The sequence below is a fragment of the Erpetoichthys calabaricus genome, chromosome 17, assembly GCF_900747795.2.
Source record: "Erpetoichthys calabaricus chromosome 17, fErpCal1.3, whole genome shotgun sequence".
Classification (NCBI taxonomy): domain Eukaryota; kingdom Metazoa; phylum Chordata; class Cladistia; order Polypteriformes; family Polypteridae; genus Erpetoichthys; species Erpetoichthys calabaricus.
The window spans coordinates 79,463,002-79,486,240 of NC_041410.2; the positions used below are offsets into that span (position 1 = coordinate 79,463,002).

At 38.0% G+C, this 23,239-nt stretch overlaps 1 protein-coding gene across 8 annotated transcripts in view; it reads left to right on the forward strand.

Annotated features, from left to right (window-relative positions):
- The window catches only part of pou2f2a (POU class 2 homeobox 2a), a 173,811-nt gene that overhangs the window by 86,385 nt on the left and 64,187 nt on the right, over positions 1-23,239 (forward strand). The window contains exon 1 of one of the 8 annotated variants that reach the window (XM_028823435.2): positions 22,554-22,758. The exons of the other annotated variants lie outside the window; for them this stretch is intronic. The gene's annotated coding sequence lies outside the window, so the exon portion shown is untranslated. Of the gene's footprint in view, positions 1-22,553; positions 22,759-23,239 lie in introns of those variants that run through there. 8 annotated transcript variants of the gene reach the window in all.

Consider the following 23,239-nt stretch of genomic DNA (forward strand, 5'->3'; position numbering starts at 1 on the left):
TACATAGACCCAACTGTTTGTGACCTGTCGTAGATGAGATGCACACTTCTATAACATGATTTTCATTTATAATGTGGAACCAATTAACAGATTTAAAAGAAATGTAGATGACTCTTAATTTGAAACACAGTTTTGGAAGAACAATATCTTGCCTGAGATAATACACATTAATATTAATATTTTCTCCTTTGAGATTTTAAAAATATTTTTCATAAATAGTGAAGCAGCAATTTTTGCTTTTTTATTAAATTTTCCTTAGGTGACAATGTGCAAGCCCATACAATCATCTCTTGTGCGTACTACTGGTTAAAACATTTAATCACAGTTCTTGATATTTCCAATAAGGAATAAAATGACCCTGTGGCATTTCACATTTTAACGTCATGTTTATAATTGAAATTGTAAGCCTTCGTCCAATTATGTAATAATATATTTCTTTTGTGCAATGATATATGCACCTAACCCTTACATCAGCCAAAAAAACATTCCACCTTCTGTTCTTTACCTTTCATTATATAAACAACAAACACTTTGTTTCATCATCTGAGCTGATTATGTGTGTATTTAGTATGGCACAGTGGTTACCAATGCTGCCTCACTGCTGCAGCCACCTGAAATCCATACACATTTCAGGTGTTTTCAGATTTTAAAGTTGTTTTGAGTATACCAAGTGACCCCCCACACACACACACATCCTATACTGTATAGCACTTTTTCCCTGTTCAGATTCGGTATTTACAGTTACGTTCTGTAGACCTGAGCAGTTATAAGTCAGACAAGTACAATTGTTGCTTTAGAGTGAGAAATAGGGAAGAGATAGATTATCATCTTGTGCTTTCCTTGTGAACCTTAGTGACAGCCATCGAGTTTGTCATCTGTGCCTTATAGACCTGTAGAACTAGGAGAGCAGAACCATAACCAGGGCACTAAGCTGTGTTGTAGCGACTCTCAAAGCTTTTGGAGAATTTGTTTAGGTGCTTAGGCGTTGTAAGATAAACTGGAGGTAGGAAGAAGTCGTATTTGTATCTGGTGACATTTTACAGACATATCCAAATATATTTTCAATCAAGGGTGGATTATTGTCAGTTCAGCCAACCCTTTCATTCAGTCTTTATCCCTTTTGTCCAGCTAATCTGTGACATTATATGCTCAGCTTTTCTTCAGATTTGGTAAGATTTATTGCAGTTCTTCAAATAACCATTTCTTTTATTAGTTGTATTTGATAATTCCTTGGGCAGCACAGTGGCGCTGCTGCCTCGCAGTTAGGAGACCTGTGTTCGCTTCCCTGGTCCTCCCTGTGTGGAGTTTGCATGTTCTCCCCGTGTCTGCGTGGGTTTCCTCCCACAGTCCAAAGACGTGCAGGTTAGGTGCATTGGTGATCCTAAATTGTCCTTGGTGTGTGTGTGTGTGTGTGTGTGTGTGTGTGCCGTGCGGTGGGCTGGTGCCCTGCCCAGGGTTTGTTTCCTGCCTTGCACCCTGTGTTGGCTGGGATTGGCTCCAGCAGACCCCCGTGACTCTGTGTTAGGATATAGTGGGTTGTATAATGACTGACTGATAATTCGTTTTTTTTTAGAATGCAGGTTTTCTTAAACAGAAAAACAAATAATAGATGTTACTGTATAGAAAGATGTGCATCTCTGTGTCCAGTAGTGCTTCTCCACAGGCAGTTTGTGAGTTGTTTTTATTGCTGGTCTAAAAATGTTCATTTAAGTCATTAAGAAGGGACCAGAAATGTTTCATAAACAAAAGCCTTTTGTGAGAATAACAGACATGTTTTTAGTGACATGAATAGTCAGATGCTGAAATACATTTTTATAATACCATATCCTTTACTTATTAACCACCCCATTGCTACTTTCAGTCTCACTCACCGTAGACTAATAGTAGTTATACAATACTTACCATCTCCTCAAACACGTTCCCACGTACATTTTTAGCAAACTCCAAATTGACACAGGACACATACCATTTACCTTTCATCATATAATCCTTCTGCTCACACACGGTTAAATTGGCTACTTGTCCGTTTCAGAATTACATTCAGCATCATCCTACAGTTCATTTACAAAGTTTTGAAATCATAAAATGTCTGGGCTGTTTGGCTAGTACAGCCCTCAGCAGTGACTGAGATAATCTAAAAACAGCCTTCTTGCTCATACCAAAGCGACAATACACTCTTCTTAGTGAATGTACTTTCAGCTTTGTGACACCTACTGTTTACAGCTGCCGTGTTATATCTGTATTGAGAGGCTATAATGTTTTTAACATTCAAATTTAAAGTGACGGTCTACATTTTTATAGCACTTTGAAAGATAAGCATTCACTCATTTAATCAAAGGCGCTGGATTGCACTTAATATCCACACAATTGTTTATTCTAACAAGTTCCCTATAATTTTTTTTTTGCTTTTCTTACTGTCTGTATTTACTTTATTATTAATTATTGCATCCACCTCAGTCTGCTAATTCAAAAAGTATTGTTTCAACCTTCCACTTATCACTGTGGAATACTACCCACATACTACCCACAACACCCAACAATGTCTAATGTATTTAACATCTTCCATTTGATTTTTCTATGCACTTGAAATCTTGTCATTGTGTTGATTTCAGATTTCAGACCAAATGGCCACAATCCACCCTAAGGCTTTTAGCTCTGCTTCCAGAAACAGAACATGCAAAGCTGATTTAACTGTCTTGCAAATATTACATCCAACCAATACCCAGGCATATGCCTCTGTGCCAGCTGCATTACAGTGTCCTTTTTGAAGCAGACCCTCTCAAACACTCCAAAACATCCCAGAACTGACCATGACTAGAAAATAGCCTTTGGAAAGCCTTATTATTAGATAGATAGATAGATAGATAGATAGATAGATAGATAGATAGATAGATAGATAGATACTTTATTAATCCCAAGGGGAAATTCACATACTCCAGCAGCAGCATACTGATACAAAAAAACAATATTAAATTAAAGAGTAATAAAAATGCAGGTAAAACAGACAATATCTTTGTATAATGTTAACGTTTACCCCACCGGGTAGAATTGAAGAGTCACATAGTGTGGGGGAGGAACGATCTCCTCGGTCTGTCAGTGGAGCAGGACGGTGACAGCAGTCTGTCGCTGAAGCTGCTCCTCTGTCTGGAGATGATCCTGTTTAGTGGATGCAGTGGATTCCCCATGACTGATAGGAGCCTGCTCAGTACCCGTTGCTCTGCCACAGATGTCAAGCTGTCCAGCTCCATGCCTACAATAGAGCCTGCTTTCCTCACCAGTTTGTCCAGGCGTGAGGCGTCCTTCTTCTTAATGCTGCCTCCCCAGCACACCACTGCATAGAAAAGGGCGCTCACCACAACCGTCTGATAGAACATCTGCAGCATCTTATTGCAGATGTTGAAGGATGCCAGTCTTCTAAGGAAGTATAGTCGGCTCTGTCCTCTCTTGCACATCAATATTGGCAGTCCAGTCCAATTTATCATCCAGCTGCACTCCCAGGTATTTATAGGTCTGCACCCTCTGCACACAGTCACCTCTGATGATCACGGGGTCCATGAAGGGCCTGGGCCTCCTAAAATCCACCACCAGCTCCTTGGTTTTGCTGGTGTTCAGATGTAGGTGGTTTGAATCGCATCATTTAACAAAGTCCTTGATGAGGTTCCTATACTCCTCCTCCTGCCCACTCCTGATGCAGCCCACGATAGCAGTGTCGTCAGCGAAATTTTGCACTATTATTTCATTTCACTGTTTTTCTCACTGTTCTTATTCCCATAACATAAGCCAACTCTCAGGGTTAGCGCTTGGGGTGAGGCGAGCAGACGTTCACCTCAGGTGACACTTTGGTAGGGGCAGCATTTTAATGCAACTTTTTTAAACTTTACAAAATAAAAATACAAAATACTTGAGCGTGAACCTTAAAACGCGACCCTCAGAGACTTAAAAACAGTCCATGCACATTTCAAAGTCACATGTCAATAAGGTATTTATGTTCATTTTCCTGATTTGTACATAAAGCTGTAGGCATCCTCTATAGGGGGCAGTCCCGAAGCAGTGCAACAAAAAAGTCACGATGGTAAAAATGAGTTAAACACCCATTGCATTACACTTTACAGCTTACTGAGGCTACAATCAGGCTACAGTTAAAGGTGTCTCATTTCCGTTTTGTAAGTTATTTAAATCTGATATGACTGTGTACTGATATCTAGCCGGAGATTTCGGAAATGAATACAAATTAATTGATGAGACAGATGCAACCTAAGAAACAAACATTAATACCAGATGCATGCTGACTTCAAATTCTTTAGAGTGCAGGATGTCTTATTTTTATATTTTGTTTACATCGTGCTTTGTGTAAACTAAAGTTTTGGTAATTACTTCTGGTTTTTATTTTTAAATTGGGGTGCTTTATCAGTGCCATTTTGTTCATATTGGTGGCTCCAAAAGTCATTGAAAGTAATACTACCTCATCCTGCTCCACGGGAACCAAAACCCTTCACACAATTAGAATTCTTTGCTTTTGTTTTGATTCTCTGGTTACTAAACTCTTAGCAATCTTCCTTTTTTTTTTTTTTTAATTTTATTTATTAATTTTATTGTAATCATTCCATACAAATAGATCAATTTATCACAAAAAAAAAATTGAAGACAAATCAAACCCCACCCCCGAGAAGGAGAGTTTAGCTAAAGGAGAATTGGCTTTGGGCTTTTTAATAAGGCAACAATAAACAAAAGAAAGGAAGAAATATATATAGGTAAATAAAAAAAGGAGAAGGGAATTAAATGCGGTAATAGTTATTTCTCTTTTTCTAAAATAATATTGATTAGATCCTGCCAGGTTTTAAAAAAATTCTGTACAGATCCTCTAACTGAGAATTTAATTTTTTCCAATTTCAAATAGTATAAAACATCAGTTTCCCACTGATTTATCAGAGGAGAGTTAGGATTCTTCCAATTTAACAAAATAAGTCTGCGTGCCAAAAGTGTAGTGAATGCAATCACCGTTTGCTTGTCCTTCTCCACTTCAAGTCCATCTGGAAGAACACCGAACACAGCTGTTAATGGGTTAGGACGAATTGTGACACCAAGGCTGTCTGAAAGGCACTTAGAAAGTTTGGTCCAAAATGAGGTTAGTTTGGTGCAGGCCCAGAACATGTGACCTAGTGAGGCAGGAGCTTGGTTGCAGCGTTTGCAGGTTGGATCTTGCCCTGGAAACATTTTGGACAGTTTTAAGCGAGACAGATGAGCTCGATATATAATTTTTAGTTGAATAATTCTATGCTTTGGCGATTCTAAATTGGCCCTAGTGTGTGCTTGGTGTGTGGGTGTGTTTGTGTGTGTCCTGCGGTGGGTTGGCACCCTGCCCAGGATTGGTTCCTGCCTTGTGCCCTGTGTTGGCTGGGATTGGCTCCAGCAGACCCCCGTGACCCTGTGTTCGGATTCAGCGGGTTGGATAATGGATGGATGGATAATTCTATGCTTTGCGCATATGGAGCTCGAGTGAATTCTCTGCTTTGCTACCTTCCACACCTTTTCTGATATATTGATTAAGAGATCTTCCTTGACTTCAGTTTTGTCTCATAATTCTTTACTTTGGTAATGCTGTGCTGAAGTGCAAAAGTAGTACATGTACAATATATTGAAAGAGCTGTGCCACTTGTGAGCTCAGATTGCTGAAACACATCATATCAGCAGCACTAGAAAGAAATAAAAATCTAACAGCTGGCAGTCTGAGATAATCTCATACATTGGGCATATACAATGAAGGAAAAAAGGATAGTACAGTTGATACCAAAGGGTTTTTGCACCAAATCTATAATCTTCAACCAGAGTATCACATTCCATGTAGAGGCACTGTTACCAGTTCAATAGAAAATCATTTTGCCAAGAACACACAAGTGCTGAAAACCCAGCTAGCCGTTCTCAGTAAGGTCTTTCATTTTCTCATGCAGACATGAAGATGACAACCTTGCAAGCAAGCTGTTGCCACACAGATGTTGGGACTCACAGGCAAAGTGGTTGGGTGTGTTCATGATTCAGCAAATGTGAGGTACACACACACACACTGTCTCTCACAAAAAATGGAGGTGTTCAAACTGCTTGGCAGATTAGTGTGGGCACCTGGAAGTGATGTGAAAATTACTGAATTTTGTCTGTGTGCATGATCCATACAGGGAAAGCCCAAGTAGAATATTGTACTCCTACAGTGCAAGTCACAGTCAATGACAGATTTAACATGTACTATCTTAAATGTGGTGATAATCTACCAGAGCCTACCAGTGGAACTGGAGAGGATGTTCAGACTTACTGGCTTTAGAGTAGCATGCTGTGTATGTGCCTGATTAAAGCATATCTTTATGCTCCAATTTTTAAATAAAAATGTCAATTTTTTTACACTAACTAGGGGGCTCTGCCCCTTGCTCGCTTCGCTCGCCCATCCCCGGGTTTGGTTAACCAGATATACAATTTTAAGAGATTGTTATTTTCATGGGAATTGTTGCATATGCATTATTTTCACTTTTACTTTAAAACTTTAGTAAAAACAATATTTGGAATTAACTTTTCTTCAAGATCGCATTGAATTTTGATTCCGTGTTTGGACTTACATTGTGACAACGCAACGTATAACTGCCTGTGAGTGAATATCGTTTCTTTCTCTCTAATAAATAAAACGACTTTTTCGAATGTTTGTCCATGCTCTTTCTTCTTCACTTAGTTGTTGACGTGTTGTCTAGAACGTATAAAATTATTGTCCTGATAAAATTTATAAGAGCTGAGAGCGCAGAAAGTGTGTCTGCCAAAAGCATTCACACGACTAAGAGCTGAGAGCACAGGAACTGTGTCTGACAAAAGCATTCACACGACTGAGGTTAGATGACCGTGGTCTTGTTTGAAAATAGTTGTAAGTAGGGCATTCTTGAAACAATCTTATGTTAAAAGTCTCCGTCTCACGGGACTTCATACCGCGCCAACGTTTTTGGAATTTTCTAATTCTCGCTGGCAACATGAATTAGACGATCTACAAGTCTCAGACTTAACGTTTAAATCCGAACAATATATTCGATCTCTTTTCGCTGTTCTTTTATTTCACTGAGTACTAATTTTTGTTTGTTTGCGCTAATGCGATCTTTCCTATCCTTTTTTTGAGACTTTTTCGTACTTCCATTATCTCTAACCTGCTCTGCATGTATACCGTGCCAACATTTCTGAATTCTTCACGACATTCTACTTTGTCATCTACTCTTTGTCCTTTATTTCCGGCCCCGGGCATGGTTAAATCTCTTAGCACAAAGACTTGTTTCGCGGGACGTATAAGTGTCTCTCAAAAGTCCCTCTCCGAAGAAAATCACGTCTCCTTCCAAGATTTTTTTTTTTATAATAGAATGCTGTCAGTCATTTTCCAACGTGCTATATCCTAACACAGGGTCACGGGGGTCTGATGGAGCCAGGCAGGAACAAATCCCGGGCAGGGCGCCAGCCCACCGCAGGACACACACACCAAGCACACACTAGGGACAATTCAGGATCGCCAATGCACCTAAACTGCATGTCTTTGGACTGTGGGAGGAAACCCACGCAGACATGGGGAGAACATGCAAACTCCACGCAGGGAGAACCCGGGAAGCGAACCCGGGTCTCTTAACTGCGAGACAGCAGCACTACCACTGAGTCACCGTACTGCCCAATAGTGAGCTGTGATAGTGTATAGCACTTTTTTACTTAATGTTAAATTATTATGCATAATTTATATCTAGAACCTTTTCTGGGAAATATGTTCTTGTATTGTTTTCTGTATTAATTAGGGGTGTCTTGTTTTAATGGCTAATTGTTTGAATCAATCAAAGGGGTTCAACGATCAATTAGGAAATGTGATTAAAATTTACATCCCAAGTAAGCAGATGACTGCTTTGTTACATCAATAACAAGTCAATGTCATGATACACGATTCTGTGAATGAAAGTTTTTAAAGAGGTTTTAGCATTATTGGTTTTTTTTTTAGAAAAGGAAAATGCATAGTGCAAGACATTTTTGAATACACATGCACATAAAAAGGAGAGACAGGAAGACGACATCAGTAAGACTGAATATGTGTTCAGATAAGATATTTTTAAGAGTTTGGGTGGTGATAGCAAACGTTCTGTTCACCCAAAACCAGGACTGAAAATCTGTAGGCTGCAACTTTTTGTATCGTTTTATTCTTTCTGTGTACATATTGGGAGAAAAGGGAGCATAAAGTTTGTGATATAGATAGATTTTAGATCAAAGATTAGGGGGGTTATCTTATGATTCCCCTTTTCTACCAATGACTTCTGCTTGAAAAGGTAAATGTTAAATTAATAGTATACTAATCACAAATATTTTATAATCAAAGCCTGAAGTTATACATTTTCCTTTATCTGCTGTGCTGTGCTGGACCTATCTGATGTGCCTTCGCCCTACATAAAAATAGATGAGGCAAGTCAGCCTCACATTATAAGTAAAATAATAATTTAATAATAATAATTTTTTGCATTTATATAGCGCTTTTCTCACTACTCAAAGCGCTCAGCAAGTGCAGGTTAAGGGCCTTGCTTAAGGGCCCAACAGAGCAGAGTCCCTAATGGCATTGACGGGATTCGAACCGGCAACCTTCCGATTGCCAGTGCAGATCTCTAGCCTCAGAGCCACCACTCCGCCCTATAAGTAAAATAAGTCTTCACTCTGCCAGGGGTTTATACCACAGTGTTTTGTATGACTTGTCTGTTAGCCTAGAGCAGGGGTTCTCAGTGTCGGTCCGGGGGGCCCACTGTGGCTGCAGGTTTTTGTTCCAACCAGCTTGTATTTTTAATTGGACTCCTGGGCTAATTAAGTGAAGTGTTATTTGTCAGATTCTGTGTTTTGGGAAAAATGTAGAAATTAGAAAACTAAGTTTGGTATATTAAAATGTACCAAGCAGTTATATTGGAATCATGTATTTTGTTTTCTTTTTAACAATATTTTCATCTTGATTTTCATTCTGTTTTTTGCCAAGTGTTCTAATTGTTTAATTAATTCATTATTTTCTAATTAGCAGGTCTAAAGCTGAAGTAGTTGCAGCCTTTGATTATTCATTGTTGTTTACCTGGCTGTGTGTTGCTCTGCTGGTTGTCATTATTAACATACAATGAAGGAAGCAAACTGCACAGAGAAGGGGCAAAATATAATGAAATCAACAAAAGGGAGGGAAGCATTTAAATCTATAGCAAAAATGGAAGTATTCCTAAATGTCTTATTAATGTAAGAATCATGCTGTGGTGCTTTCTTAATGTAGAATAAGAAACGAGAAAAAAAACAGCTAATTAAATGAGATCAGCGTTGTCTGGTGTTGTCACTGATTATGAATCTGGTTGGAACAAAAACCTGAAGCCACAGTGGGACCCCAGGACCGACTTTGAGAACCCCTGGCCTAGATAGTGATACCAAGTCTGGCCTAAAGTGTCTTTTTGTTTGAATGATTATTTGCAAATCTAGTTTGGCTATAACAGGGAAGCATAGCATAAGAAATGTTTTTGAGACATGCATACAGTAGTTTTGATGGTACTTTGAAAGTGAAGTCATAGAGCTTCAAAACAACTAGAGCAGATTGTTTAGCCCACTGGAAGGTGCGAATGATCCTGTTTTAACTCATGTACACTATCCACTAAGCCATCTATAATACGTACTGGATTTGTTCTACAAATGAGGCATGGATGACAAATTCTTTTGTATTATGTATCTTAATTTGTTTCTACTGAAATGTTTCTTTAAATATGTGAAGTAGTACATCCTTGTCCCATGGCAGGAAAGGAGGGTAAAAACTGTGTTCTAATGACATGTTTGCTGTTCATATTTCAAGTTTGAATATATCTGAATGAAATGACTGCTTGCCTTTTTTTTTTTTGTATTTTGTGCCAGCAGATATTTTCCTGTGGGGGCCGTCCTGGTTGTTTAGGGGTTAAAACAGGAAGTGAAATGGAGTAGGGAGGCAGCAATGCAGGCGGCAGCTCAGTGATGTCAGTATGAGTCACAGAGCAGTGAAGGAGCTCACCGCCCAAACGTAGTCCCACTCTCCATGAAGCACACGCAAGCAAAGACACGTAGCCTGCACACATTACGCTCATTGATTGACTGATTGTTTGATAACTGTAAAGGGATTTAATTCAGTGAACAGTAGCTGAATGGTACGTGGGCACACACATCTCTAGGCACAGTCAGTTCTAGCAGCCACATATGCCCTTGTGACATGAGTGACAAGTTGTAAATACTTCATAGCTTTTGGTAATGCAGTGTTGATTTCTGGTAAATTTTCAGTTGTGCTTACGTAAAGAACAGTCTGCAGATAAGTGGACTTAAATTCAGAAATGAATTTACTGTAACATTTGAAAAAATCAATTCTGGGGTTTAATTGCGAGGTATTAAGACTGATAACATCTATGCTTATTGTACATTTTAATGTACAGCAAAGCAGTAACAAATGCCATGCAGTGTTATATGATAACGTTAAAATGTTATATTTTATGTCAGGTATTTTAAATGTGAAAAGCAGAGCCAGGCTGCACAAGTAAATCTCAAAGCCCATGCATCATTTTTCTACACTCTTCTATTTCCTGAGGCTGCATAGTCTAAAACCATAATATTAGCAGCCAAAACCTGTTGTGGCAGCAGTAATCAAAGTAGATTAGGGATACCAGTCCATTATGATGTAGACTTGTACGCACACATACCCTGAACCAGTTTACAATCACCAAATAAGATTCATAGCATGTGGGATGAAACCGGAGGATCTGGAAAGAATGTATAGGTAACAACTAGGCATGGATGTGAACCTGGGTTCCTGAAGTCGGTCGGCAGCAGTCTTAAATATTGTGAAACCCCTGCTCCTAAAGGCAAATGTGCTTTTGTTAAAATAAATAGTATGAATTAATTAAAGCAATATTAAATATCTGTTAATGGTTTCTAAACAAGTCAAACAAGTTGTCATTACTCACTTGTTGGCATACCTTTGTATCTACACTTTAGCTGGCATGCTATTGCTCTGTGCTTTAGGTGGTTTGCATTGGTCTTGAATCTTTTAGAAAGAAGTAAGTTGTAAGCACTGAGTAATGGCAACATTTTTGCCAAAATAAATGAATGAATATTTTTAACAGAGATTATGTACAGCCAAATGATTAAAGTTCAGCAACAATGATCAGAGAAAGGGTACAGTCTGTCATGTTCAGTCTGCAGAATTGGTTTCAGGAAGAATCCGCACATATATGAAATAAGCGAACAAACAAAAAAATGGTATCCTCTTTTTACAGTCAGAACATAAATGTAGAATTCTTTCATGTAACATGTGTATAAACTAAAGTTCATCAGTAACTGTAATTCCGTGAGAACTTGAAATGCTTTAGCATTTGTTGTGAAAGAGTTCTTAATTCTGTTAGGAATCTAAATCTGAAGCCTGATGGCAACAGTTGAAATTTTGGAAACAGAATAGGTTCAGTCTAATAGGGTCAGTTTGGCCTTCTTCCTAACTTTCTTGTGATATAACCAAATAAGAGAGGGCTGATGAAGACCAAACATCCATCCATCCATTTTCCAACCCGCTGAATCCGAACACAGGGTCACGGGGGTCCACTGGAGCCAATCCCAGCCAACACAGGGCACAAGGCAGGAACCAATCCCGGGCAGGGTGCCAACCCACCGCAGGACACACCCACACACCAAGGTCAATTTAGAATCACCAATCCACCATGTCTTTGGACTGTGGGAGGAAACCCACGCAGACACGGGGAGAACATGCAAACTCCACGCAGGGAGGACCCGGGAAGCGAACCCAGGTCCCCAGATCTCCCAACTGCGAGGCAGCAGCGCTACCCACTGCGCCACCGTGCCGCCCAAGACCAAACATTTGACTGTTAATTAACTCTTAACACTAAGATTCCTAAACCAGCATATCAAAGCAAAAGTAACAACAGATTTGCTTGAAGATTTTCTCACTGATTTGTTCTACTTTGAAATCAAAGGTTGTCCCTTTTATCAATGATTGTCCCAAAATGTTTGTATTACTCTAAAATCTTTAGAGATTGCCCTTTTTTATTGCCGAACGTGGGGAAGGAGAGAACATAAAACATGCACAGTTGTATCTTTGTTTTTTAGATATATTTTTCTGGAAGGGCCACTCCGCTTAAGAAAATCATCAACGATAGGTCCATGACTGTCCTCCTCATTGTGTAAAAGACTAAGGTACACTAAGTTTGCAGCTTAGGGAGCAGGCTGAAAAAATGGAAAAGATGGTCCTGGGTAGGGTATTACTCCATCACTGCTCAGCCTCACAGGTCAGCTTTATTTTCACATCTTTGGTGTGTACTAAACGAGGAACAGCAATGCAAATATTTAAATAACCAGTGCAGACATGGAGTATGTTCAAACAGTCTATAAAATACAGACTAGGCTTTGATTCCAGAGGTATGAGGCACAAGTACCAAGCACTGCACAATATTTTCAACCAAATAATAGAAACAACAGCATTCTCAGACCGACTAAATTCAATTAAGAGTCAAAGGGTCAGGCCAACCCTAGATGAGGTACTAGTCCAGCATAGGCTCACATGGGGATGAAATTGAAGGACTCAGTTACAGACTATATTAACTCTGTATTGACACTGTTGTACCCTCTATAACATTGTGCTGCTTTCCAAACAACAAGCAGATGATTACTAAGGAGCTGAAATATATCCTGAATGAGAATAAGAAAGAGTTCAAATCTGTTGACAAAGGAGTTCTAAAAGGTGTACAGTGAGTGCTGAAGAAAAAGCTGAGTGAAGAAAAGGAAGCTTACAGAGCTAAAGTGGAAAACAAACTCACTTTGAATAACATGAAGAATGTTTAGCATGGACTAGGAATAATCACATTGCCCTACAACATCAACAACTCTTACCGCTTCAAGTGGTATGGCCAATGATGTTTCCACCTCTGACCATATGGGCTGTTCATAACCTATGACCAAGTGAGCAGACAAATGAGGAGGCTACACAAAGGAAAAGCCGTGCGACCAGATGGAGTCAGTCCTTGAGTTCTTAAGGCCTTTGCTCCTGGGTTACCTGTTCTGTCTGTCACTAAGGCTACAAAAAGTGGTGCTTCTGTGGAAAATCTGGCATTGTGACAGTTCCACAGAAGGAAGTCGCTTCTTCACCTGTTGACTACAGAACAGTGGCACTCATGAAGACCTTTTAGAGGATCGTCTTAGACTGTAAGAGTCCTCGTGTGAAAGATCACCTGGACCCAATAAAGTCTGCCAAACAGACAAAGTGGAAGATGCAGTTGTCTACCTGCTCCACCTGGACAAAGCTAGCAATACTGTGAGGATCATGTTTTTTGATTTCTTTATTGTCCTCCATAACATCCAGTCATCCCTTTTGTTTCTTAGTGCAAAGAGAATTGTTTGCAACCTAAAATCAGCAAATCCAAGGAACTGGTTATTGACTTTAATCATACCAAAGAGCCTTCACTATTCATGGAGTAGAAGTGGAGGCGGTGTACTTCTATAAGTACTTGGGGGTCCATATCAGTGATAGGCTGGACTGGTCTCATAACACAGCGGAATTATATAATAAAGGGCAGAACAGACTCTTTTGTCTGCTTCATTAATGTATGTAGTGCATCCTTCCCATCTATAAATCTGTCATGGCCAGTATGATTTTCTAAACTTGGTGTGCTGGGCTGGTAACATCACTTCATGAAAGACCCAATGAATTAACAAGCTAATAAAAAGGCAATCTTGGGAATGGTACTCCCCTAGGTCTAGTAGCGAAGGAGAGAATAAAGACAAAAATGATGGCCATTATGAGGAAAGCTGCACATCCTGTCCCTGACACCCTAATGCTGAGAACTTTCTGCTAACAAATTATATAGAAGAAGTGTACCAAAAAATGCTACTGGTCTTATTTTTTTACCTACGGCAGTAGGAATAAAATGAAAACTCCTCAAAGAAGGGCACTGCATTCAACCCTGGACACTAAATTTTGAGACATTGGCATCTGTTTTTTTTTACCTGCATTTTTTATCACTCTTTAATTTAATATTGGTTCCTTATCAGTATGCTGCTGCTGGAGTATGTGAATTTCCCCTTGGGATTAATAAAGTATCTATCTATCTATCTATCTATCTATCTATCTATCTATCTATCTATCTATCTATCTATCTATCTATCTATCTATCTATCTATCTATCTATCTATCTATCTATCTATCTATCTATCTATCTATCTATCTATCTATGCACAAAGAAAGGATAGCGCTTAAGGCAAATTGGAGATCTCAGTGATCAGACTCAAGCAAGAGCATCAAAAAAATTGAACTAGGAAAAGGGTGGCTGGCACTGTATCTGTTGGTAGAACGGGATGATTTAGAAGGCATTGTGGCAAAGAGCCATTAACATAATGAATAATAGGTGTGAAGCAGTCAGGAGGAGGAATAAAGATTGCTGAAACATATTATGTATTTTATTTTGTATAGTACAGCTCACAAGGAACACTGAATACTTAGCAAGAAATCAAATAAAGGAAAAGTTAAATATTATAGAAAAACCAAACCACCAAAGTCAAAGGGACTGTGGGAGGAATTAAAGGAAAAACTGTTAAGTGATAGGAAAGGAGAGTAAAATATCATAAACAAAATGTTTAGTAGTGAGTATCTAATCTAATTCATTTTCCCCCTAGAAATCTGCTGATAAGACAGAATAAAGAAAGGTGATGGTCTCAGTAATATTGATCTGCTCAGGTCAGAAAAACATTTTGATGGTACTCTTAAAAAGAAAATCAACAGATTTAGAAATGCCTGCTGGAGCAAAATGAGAGCATCAGCAAGCCATGGAATTAAAATAATTGGTTTAATTAACAATAAGAGTCTGCTTCTACTTAAGAAATTGTTTGGAGATTGAGTCCCAAAGTTAGCTGGACATCTGTTGGCTCACTTCAGATCTCATTTCTGTTTGGCTGCCATTTAAGTAAAAATAAAGCCATTCAGATAACCAAGTGTTAAAAAAAGAAGGTTATTAAAACAAAGGGAAGAAAACAGCAGAAATTCATCACTGATGAAGAAAGTGTCAGGAAGAAAAACCTGCAGCTATTGTAGCCTTCTGTCCGGGTTGGACACCCCTGCAGTATAAAGTAAAGATTAATTAAGATTTTCTTGGATGTGATGGTGGTCTACTGGTTAACACTGCTGCTTTTTTTAAGCTGAGGAATGTATTTTCTGATTTCCATTCTTCAGAAGAGTGTATGAATTTCTTTTCTTAGAAATATATATATATATATATATATATACTTGTTCTCTGTGTTTGTTCCTATTTCTGCTTTATTGAAATTCACTTGTTCCTCAAGATTCTACAAACTGAACAAGTCTGTGGTGAAGGGTAGTTTATAAAATGAATTAAAATTGAAATAAACTTTACAGCCTTCTATTAGAAATGAGCAGGCTATAAGCGTAACAAGCAATTCTGTGGTGTTTGCATTTGTTCATATGGCCATCTTCAAGTGACTGCTTTAAGTAATGTTTAAAATGAAGTAAGCTAGTGATCATATCAATAGAACAACTCAACTGAATGAATTTCTCTGTAAGTAAGATACTGTTGTATGTCTTAGACTCAGAAAAAGAACTCTGCTATTTAAATAAGCATTCTTGCAAAGTGATTAAAAGTGACAGTTTTATGTAAGGAATCCAAAATACACTGATCATAGAATATTTTTTAAAAAGCCAAAGTTCTCTCATGCCAAACCGAGCATCATGAATTGAATTCATAGCTGATGATGACTACCCAAGTAATGGAGGCACACATTTTTCTTTCTGTGAGCTATATTCATATTCATACAGTATGTGTCTGCTCCAGTAACATAAAAAGAGAGATGACCCGCTAAACTGTAGTGAATTTCACACGTGAACCTCAAGTCACTACCATTTTTACTATATAGTAGAGATACATTAGTTTCGTATTTTAGTGGATTTGACTTATTTGCACTTTTGAGAATGATCTATTTATCATCTAGGGCAAATTTGTTTACACATGACAGTTCCAGATTGTCACAGAGTCAAGAGGACGTTTCTATGAGTTGTATAAAATATCCAGAAAAACCAAGCAAACTGACACCTTTTATTGGCTAACTAGAAAGATTACAATATGCAAGCTTTCGAGGCAACTCAGGCCCCTTCTTCAGGCAAGATGTAATCATCTACATGTTACATCTTGCCTGAAGAAGGGGCCTGAGTTGCCTCGAAAGCTTGCATATTGTAATCTTTCTAGTTAGCCAATAAAAGGTGTCATTTTGCTTGGCTTTTCTCTACATTCATAATGGCTAACACGGTACAACACCCTAGTACTAATAAAATATCCAAAAAGATTTTTACTCGTATATCATCTGGGCTCGTTCTCTCATTGTATCATGTATGTTCAGGACCTTTATTCTACTGTACTGTATCTTTACTATTCTTAAAATGTGTATCTAATTTTATTTAACTTTTGGCAATGCACTTTTTCTTGGTTGAAGGGTATATTTTATAGTCTTTCCAGATTGTTTGCAAACATTTATCTTTGCACAACAAACAGAAATATTGTATAGTTCTCCTTTTTTTGATGTAAATTCTTGAGAGGGTCACAGACTGTCATCATCGACATCTATACCAGGACATCATACATAAGGATGTTTTGATGTTTTATGTATGTGCCTTGTTATGCCTTGGCCTTTTTTTTCACCTATAAATGAAGAACCATATTATGGCTTAACTTGGCAAATTGCAAAGTAGGATATCATTTAGGGTTCATTCTTTTGTGATCTTTTAATTTGTGTTTTTTACGAGTAAATAACTTACATGAGAGAAAGGCTTTTCATATTAACTGTTTGTATTCACCAGGGGGTACACACCGCTTAAGAAATTGTCATTTTACACGTAACCTTTTTATTAAACAATGATCTCTCTTTTTTTTTTCACCCAACAAAATAAGATTCAAGCTGTATAGTATAAAATTGCACCTAGCCTGTTACTTTTAATTTTGGTTTATGTCTCCTAAAAGAAAATGGTGGCTAAATGTACAGAAAGCAGCACTCAATTATCAGAAGAACAGACTCCGTCCACTTTTGCTGAATGCAGAAGCAGGAAAACCAATGTTGTCTATTCTGATTTACATAGACCCTTTCAGGTGACCCCGGTGGTTTGCTTCTGTAGGGATCCAGTGGCTAGTCAGCCGAGAAGGCCAACAGGGAACATTAGGCCTTGAGTGAGCAGTGGGCATTGTGCTGGTATGCATTGCTTTGTTTCTAACTTTGTTCAGGCCTTAGGCCTTTGTATTTCAAAATGTATATCCATTTAAAAATGTGTACAATTATTAATAACCTCTCACACTGGTGACTAGTAAATCAGTAGCTGAATGGAAGTTTAATAATTGTTCCTGGCTTTATGCCTTCTCTGCCCTCTTGCTGCTTTTGCTGCAGCTGTTTAAATCATACTTTTTGTTCCATATAGGATGCAACATCAAGATATATACATATTTGCTTAAGTGCTAAATACTTTTGTGTATAATGAGTGTATAATGAGTATAAATGTAAATCAAAGTTTACATCAGAGTACTGGTTATTTATAATTTTGTACCACTTCACATTGTGATAGCTATGTCTGTGCTAAGGCTAAGAAAGAAAATGTCATCAACTAAATTGAAAGATATGAAACCAGTACATGCTTTAAATTTTAAAACCGATTACTTATTTTTTCATTAATATGTATAAAACAATAAATTTCTTGACATGGTGATTTTGGAAAAAGAATACTATTAGATAGAATCAGTAATACAGTAGAGTCTCGCTTATCCGACACTCCGTATTATCCAACGTCCCACCGCCAAAAAAAAACAAAAAAACGCATCAATCGCCAACAAGAACTGCAAGTTGCGAGTGTGAGCGTAGTCTATTTTTTGTTGCAAAGTTCATTTTTTCCACTTAATTTTTTCTGTTGTTTTGTTGTAAAATATGATTATTAGGTTCGTAATGTGTAAAATTATAACATAGTTTGACGTTTAATAGGCTTTTTCTTAACACCTCCCATTATCCGACATTTTCGCTTATCCGAAATTCTGCTGGCCCGTTTATGTCGGATAAGCGAGACTCCGCTGTAATTGCACATAAACAGAACCACAGACATCAGTAAAGAAAAGGTAATCACATGCTTGGCTGAAAGCATGACCCGTTTTTTTAATGTGTCATTCTTCTCATGGCTTCATATGGGTAAGCTTGTCTGTGAGCTCTTTACTTTGGCATTGTCATAAAGTACAGTGTACACCATTATTCACAATATGAACAACATTGCTGCCCGGTTCTAGTAACATTCACTTATTCATCCATTAATCAAAGTAACTTCCATCTGTTGGACTGAAGCAGTATCATAGGGTGAACATTCTCTATTTGCGGTGTCTAGGTAGATAACAATTTGAGACAGTAAAATGTAATAGTTGTATATCTCAAACATATGCAGTTGAGGAGATGGCACTGCACTGTATAAGGTGCTTCTATGATTTTTTTTCCTGTAATGATGTTAATAGCTTGCTTAAAACACAAAAACTATTATTTAGACATAGTGTAATTAAGGGAGCAAACTATTAACAATCTAGGCAATGAAAATGAAAGATAAAACTGAAATGAGCAAAAAGAATTGACAGATGTCTTCTACAAGTTTATAATGACAACTAGGCCAAGTTTTTTTTTTCCTTAGAGCAAAAGCTAATCAACATGTTTATAACTGAAGGCAGGTTTGATTATTATTTTTTATGTCTTTGTTGAATTTTAAAATTGGATCACACATTTATGTACCTGTATATACCCTTTTTGATATACCAGATCCTTCTCCTTCTTGCTGATGGATAACAAGTTAGGAAGTGATAAGCAGAAGAAAAATATTTAGCATCCAAATTTGGTCTAGAGGTTGAAGCGGAAGCCAAGAAAGGCTGCCACGCTTTGTCGCGGAGCTGAGCCAATTTTCATTGGGTGAAGTTTGTTTTGTCCACTTTCAGGTAAAATTATACATCACAAAACCATATGTGAAATAAATGGTGTTACAATTTCTTACAGATGAACAAAAGTAGTTTGCTAACTAACAGTATAACAAAAATAACCTAATAATCAGTAAGAATAGGTATTCCATCTGGAATTGTTTAAAACAAAGAAAAAATGTAGAGGAGCAACCACTTGGCTTGAATGAAAACCAACATCTCACTTGGATTTGCACTGAATGGCACCAGATACTGTTACATTTTGAATACAATATATACATCCATTCATTTTCCAACCCGCTGAATCCGAACACAGGGTCACGGGGTTCTGCTGGAGCCAATCCCAGCCAACACAGGGCATAAGGCAGGAACCAATCCCGGCGCAGGGTGCCAACCCACCGCAGGACACACACAAACACACCAAGCACACACTAGGGCCAATTTAGAATCGCCAATCCACCTAACCTGCATGTCTTTGGACTGTGGGAGGAAACCGGAGCGCCTGGAGGAAACCCATACAGACACGGGGAGAACATGCAAACTCCACACAGGGAGGACCCGGGAAGCGAACCCGGGTCTCCTAAATGCGAGGCAGCAGCGCTACCACTGTGCCATCGTGCTGCCCTACAATATATACAGTAGTTATTTAATCAGTAATGTTTGGGAAAAATCTTTGTATGCATTCTCTAGCATTTTATTTTCTCATTATAAAAAGAATGATTACAAGTAAATCTTTGTAGACATCTTTGGAAAGTAACATTTTCATACCTGCTTTATCCAAGTGCTTCGCACACACCCACACCCATATGAGGTCAAGTAAAAATGGACCATTAAGCAAACACGCACAACTTTCAGGTGTGACAGAAAAATTGAAGCACTGTGTGGAAAATCAATGAAGACAGATAGAAAGCATCCTAACTCCACACAGACAACAACCAGGCACAGAACACTAACCATGTCACACATCCTTTAGAAACTGTGAGAAGATATGTAAGCCACACTGTTTCTAACATGCCTGAGCAGGTGTAATATTGAATTCTGGGTTTTTTTTTTGTAACTAGGCTGTAATAATCAAAAGGAAAATATGTTCCATCATAGGAATTGTCTTATTGTCATATCTGTAAAGTATACATGTGACAGTTTCCGTTAGATTTATACAAAATATAAAATGCCAACTGATGCATCTGTCCGTCTCGTGATCACTAGTGAATCACTGGAGCTAAAACCTTTATCTTGGTCTTAATCAAAAGCTTATGATATGATAGCATTGGTGAAGCAAAAAATGTGACTAGCGACAACCTCCACAAAGCTATAAGGGTTCACATCTTTCCTACAGCAACTGCATAGGGAACCTGAAACTGATAGAGAAGGTGACGTTGCGGAAAGCAAAGGAAGAGTAGCGACATCTGGTGGGTGTGCAGCAAAATGCAGACGCAGAGTATAGGAAAAAGAAGAAGAACGCTAAGCATCACGCAAATGTGGTGTTGCAACCTACATGTACTCGTGAAACACTGAGACTGGAACCTTGATCTTGGGAGGACGGGAGGTGTTTCTAGTATTGATTAAGTTGATTAGAAGATAGAAGTAGGGTTTGGCTTACTTTGCCAGTTGTGACATATATTGCCTATGGTGTTGTCTATTTCACAAATACTTATTTTACTACCCTGCTGTTTGCTTTTTCCACTGTTCCACATCTGTAAACCTGGTTACAATATGTTTTGTAGTGCCACAGAAAAATATTAGACTTGTTAGTTCTGGTCTAATAAACTTTTCCATAAAGAATACACGTTTAAATGTTCTGCTATGTCATATATTAATACCTTTAATGAGTTATTGTTTATTTATGGTTATATGTACTGTATGTATTTCAAATCCTGATCACTTTATATGTGTGTACTGTGTAGTATGCATTTTAGCCCAGTGCTTACGTGAGTTTTCGCTGAAATCATCAGTTTTCTGAATTGGCAACTCCATTTTAAAATAGGACCCTGTATCCTATCAAGGGTTAGAATTAGCTCCGAGCGTCCATGGCTCCACATTGGAATATGTGGGTCCATAAAATGAATGATTGTACGTTATAAATTGTGACTTGCACAGATGTTACTACTTGGGTTCACACATCACTTACCATTGTTCTGAAAGTTGCAATTTCTGATTATGTCCACTTGTTTTTTTGTCTACCTTCTTACGACACCATGGAAATGTACGGATGATTGTCAACTTAGCGGAGTTTATTCTGCGATTTGGGGTTGGTTATTACTTTGCATTTTAAGTTAAAGGTCTCCATAACTCTATCAGAGAAATAAGTGTGTTTGGAAAATACATTGATGGATTATACATTGGATTTCAAGTGTTTACTTTAGGAGTAAAATGTAGTTTTTCAGTTGTGTACTATATATGGGATTAATGTTAGCTGCTCAATATAGAGTCAGTTACAAGGACAAAAACAATAGGAACTATAAAAATGCTTCATTGGTGCTTGGAACAATTTCCTACAGCAGTGAAGATCATATTTGAATAAGTAAAAATTGCAAGCTGATAAACTTTGAGACTTAAGATCCCGCTGTTGGGCTTCTATCCCATTTTAATCATAATAAGCAGGTGTAAAATAATTGAATGACATCAGTAACACAGAATGAATTGTTATTCTTGTCTTCATAACCAGATAAAGCCCTCTTCATGTCATTTTTCATTTCCCCAATCCCTTCTCCTATGCACCTCCATACCTCCTCAGTATGAAGAACTTTAAAAACGTTGTGGTATATCATGTATGCCAGGAGGGTTTCTGTCAAGTTCCAAGCACTAATTACTTACAGTTATAGCAATATTTATTAGTTAAAAGTTTTCCTGATTGGGTTATAGACAAAGCTAAGGAGCACTTACTTATTCCACTTTTCCATCCAGCAATTGGAGACAGTCAGAACAATGCACTTGTTTGCAATTGCTAATTTCAGGTTTTTCAGCTTCAACAGAGATGTGGCAAAATTGCTGAAATCAATTTGTCTCTTCATTTCCTCCATTTTGAGCCTAGCCCATGAACACAGTTCTTGGTACTAGACATATGCGTGATTCTAGCTGCTCATACACTTTATTCAGAAAGTTGAGCTGCAGTAAAGTTGAAGATTGATGCATTGTAGAGTTTCTTGTTTCACAATGAAAATCCTACCAAGAAACACATGCAGTTGTTCTCTAAAGGACAATTCTGTTTAAACTTATGCTAGTTTAGTTTTGCTATTGCACCACTGAAATATTCTGTAGACTGCATGCTGATTTGCCTAAATGTACTGTAAATTAATTTCTGCTTAACCCTTGCAGTGGGTATTGGGATGTCATAGTTTTGGGGATACAGCTGTGCCTGGTCTACTGCTAGTTGAGAGAGAGAGAGAGACTGTGACTCACTGAATTTATGCAAATCAGGTAAGAGGAAAATTCAAGTGATGAGTTTTGTTTTCACCATGTGTGGGTCTCAACAAAGTGAATGTCGAAGTCGTTTGCTGGAGGCTGTAGAGGAAACATATGAACACGTTTTACCAGCTCTTGACTTTTCTCTTTGAGTTTAATTTAGAATTTTGTTTTATATGAATCATGAATTTTGCTTTCATCTTCCCTTCGTGGGCTCAGATGCACGAGAGCCCGTGGTAAGAAGTAAAGGGAGGGTGAAGTCGTGGTTTCACTTTGAGTGCTCCTCTGCTTTTCAGTGCTTCTTTAACGGTACGGCTGCGAGTCTGAGGAATCAGTGCATCTGTGCCAGGTAAATTAATCTTGTTATTTAATAGTGAACTTGGGCACTAACAATAGTAATGGCTTGTTATTCTGCCATGAGGATCAAGCTCAATGCGACGGTGTTCTATGCAGAATCCTGCTTTGCCTTTTTCAGACTCAACAATTACTCTTTTTCGGAAGATGCTTTATTATGCCTAGCTGATCCAAAATAAGGGGATTATAAATAGTATTTAAAAAGCCAAATTCATACTTAACATTTGATCCTCTTAACACACCCCTCAGATATCAAACTTTTGTTTTAAGAGTAATTTTTCTTTAAATAGTAGTAGATTGCCAAACTACATGGACAATGTTGTTTCTTGTTTTTGGTAATATTCATCTAGTCATTCTCTAACCACTCATTTTGTTGTGTTTAGTTGCTTTATCCGTATCTATAGGTGAATTTTATGTAACTATAACGGCTCACCAATTTTAAGGGCTTGACCTTCTTACCCAACCCCACCCCAATT